Genomic DNA, 2,471 nt, shown 5'->3' with positions numbered 1-2,471 from the left:
AATAAAAAGAGAGAGAGAGATAGAGAGTATTTATTGAAGGGGTAATCCACAATCGTAGTCCAAAAATAAGCAAAGGTCATTCACAAGCAGACAATTCCAAACCAAGAATTAAGTTCAGGGATGAGGCTAACAGAGTAATCCAGAATAACAGGCAGAGAACAAAAACCAGGATACAAGGCTTGAAAATTCAGTAATGACACATACAAGACTTCACAATTTAATGACTGACTGAACCAGACTTTTATAGGGCAAGCAAATAGGGTTAATGAGACATAGGTGAAAACAATGAGTGCTGATGAGTCTGCGCAAAAGATTGTGGGGAACATGATGGACTGGCAATGGTATGGGATGGATTGCCCTCTAGTGGCTATCAAGGGCATTCCAGCTGGTGATCGTGACATTCAGGTTCCCTTTCGATACTACACTCGTACTGTGTCGCTAGATGAAATGGGAAGAAGAACTTTTTTCACCACCCCCCAAGCAGCCGCGGTTCTACCTCCGAACACCCCGTTCAGTTCCGGGTGTTGAAGGAAATGTGTTTGTTGTGGGTGCTGGGCCTATTCAAGCGCCCAAACACCCTTCCGCTGTGATAGCGAGCAAAATGAAAAACAAACATACTCAAAAAGAGAGCAAATTTCCTCTTATCATCATTTCCTCTTATCATGAGTTTTGAGTCCCCTCAAGGTGACTCACTACTCGAACCAATCCAACCCCTTGTCACATGGGCCGAGGCCTGGCAGGCCATCCCCGGAGTGTCAGACTGGAGTGTGAGAATAATAAAACGAGGTAACTCACTTCAATTCACTCAAAGACTCCCGCGTTTCAGCGGCGTGGTTCCCACCATGGCACAGAGCAAAGACGCACACGTCCTGCGCTCCGAGGTAATGAATTTACTGGCAAAAGGAGCCGTAGAGATAGTTCCCCCAGCTCAGAGCGAGTCAGGCTTCTACAGCCTTTACTTCCTCATCCCCAAAAAGGATGGCGCCGCATACGGCCCATCCTCGATCTCAGGCACCTGAACCACGCACTCATGAAACGTTCGTTCAAGGTTTGACTCCTTCAAAGTTGGAGCCTCTCGCCCCCTCAAGACGTTTCAGAAGATGCTGGGCCTCATGGCCTCTGCATCTTCAGTGCTACAGCTGGGCCTGCTTCATATGCGGCCCCTTCAGTACTGGCTGAAACCACTAGTTCCGTTCCACGCTTGGCGTCACGGACCCCTGGATATCAAGGTGGACCAGGCCTGTGCGGCAGCTCTGGCCCTTTGGAAAGACACTAAGTGGATGGATCAGGCTGTGGCTCTGGGAATGGTCTGCAGAAGGAAGGTTGTCTCGACAGATGCGTCCAACAAGGGCTGGTGAGCTCTAAGCGATGGCAAACCGGATTTTGGCTCGTGGTCGAAAGAGAAAGGCCGGCTACACATCAACTGCCTGGAAATGCTGGCAGTGTGTCGAGGCCTTTTTGCCAGACCTAAATGGTCACCACGTTCTAGTCTACTCGGTGTATGACAGCATGACGGTGGTGTCCTATGTAAATCGCCAGGGAGGGCTCTCCTCGAGGCACCTCTTCATTCTGGTGGAGCGCCTCTTGGAACGGGCTCAACGTATGTGCCGGGCAGGTTGAACCAAGGAGCAGACATGCTGTCCTGGAGCAACATCCCTTCAGAACAGTGGATGCTCCATCTGCAAACAGTTTACAGATCTTTTGGAATGCAGAGGTCGACCTCTTCGTCTAAGAAGACAACTCTCATTGCCCAATTTTTTTTTCAAAGAAAAGGGACGCGTTGGCCAACGACTGGCCAAACCTCCTCCTTTATGCTTTTCCCACGATCGCTCTGATCCCTCAGGTAATCAGGCGAATCAGGGAGCAAGGACACAAGGTTTTCTCCTAGTGGCCCCGCTCTGGAGGAACTAGCATTGGTTCTCGGAGCTGTCTCGGCCATTCCCCTGAGGTGGGACCTCCTCTCTCAGCAGGGGCGGACTGGCCATCTGGACGTTCTGGAGAAGTCCAGAACGGCCGTCCATCCGACGGCTGTCAGCCTGGCTGATTCATCATCAAAAAAAAGTGTCAGATTAAGTGACATTGACAGCCGACAAAAGAGGGGCTAATGCAATCTATTTTTGCTTATAAGAATCCGAAACTGACGCGAAGGAGAGTGGGCTCGTGATGGCAAGCAAAAGACGTGAAGATAAAGGCGGTTGGGAGAAGCTAAAAGGAAAAAAAAAGGATAGCCTATAGCACTATAGTAAAATCCCAGGTCTGAGCGTCCACTGCTATTTATCACTCCGCATTGTCTGACATGAATATTCCATTCATTCATAAAGAGACAGCAGCGATTCTACAACGGGCTACATTTGAGAGCTATTGAGTTAGAAAATTGAGTAAATGAAGTAGCCTATAAGGTGATTAGTCTGATTAACATGACACACACACACACAGAGAGAGAGGGAGAGAGAGAGGCATATGAATACTCA

The 2,471-nt window shown here is 49.0% G+C and overlaps 1 protein-coding gene across 1 annotated transcript in view; it reads right to left on the bottom strand.

The window, feature by feature from the left end:
• Positions 1–2,471, bottom strand: part of LOC107696856 (uncharacterized) — a 30,595-nt gene that overhangs the window by 9,728 nt on the left and 18,396 nt on the right. The window lies entirely within an intron of this gene.

Source organism: Sinocyclocheilus anshuiensis, unplaced genomic scaffold (assembly GCF_001515605.1).
Source record: "Sinocyclocheilus anshuiensis isolate Anshui unplaced genomic scaffold, SAMN03320099.WGS_v1.1 scaffold1436, whole genome shotgun sequence".
In the NCBI taxonomy this organism is placed as follows: Eukaryota; Metazoa; Chordata; class Actinopteri; order Cypriniformes; family Cyprinidae; genus Sinocyclocheilus; species Sinocyclocheilus anshuiensis.
The sequence above is the reverse complement of the archived record's forward strand: the minus strand, read 5'-3'. Positions and strand labels throughout refer to the sequence as shown.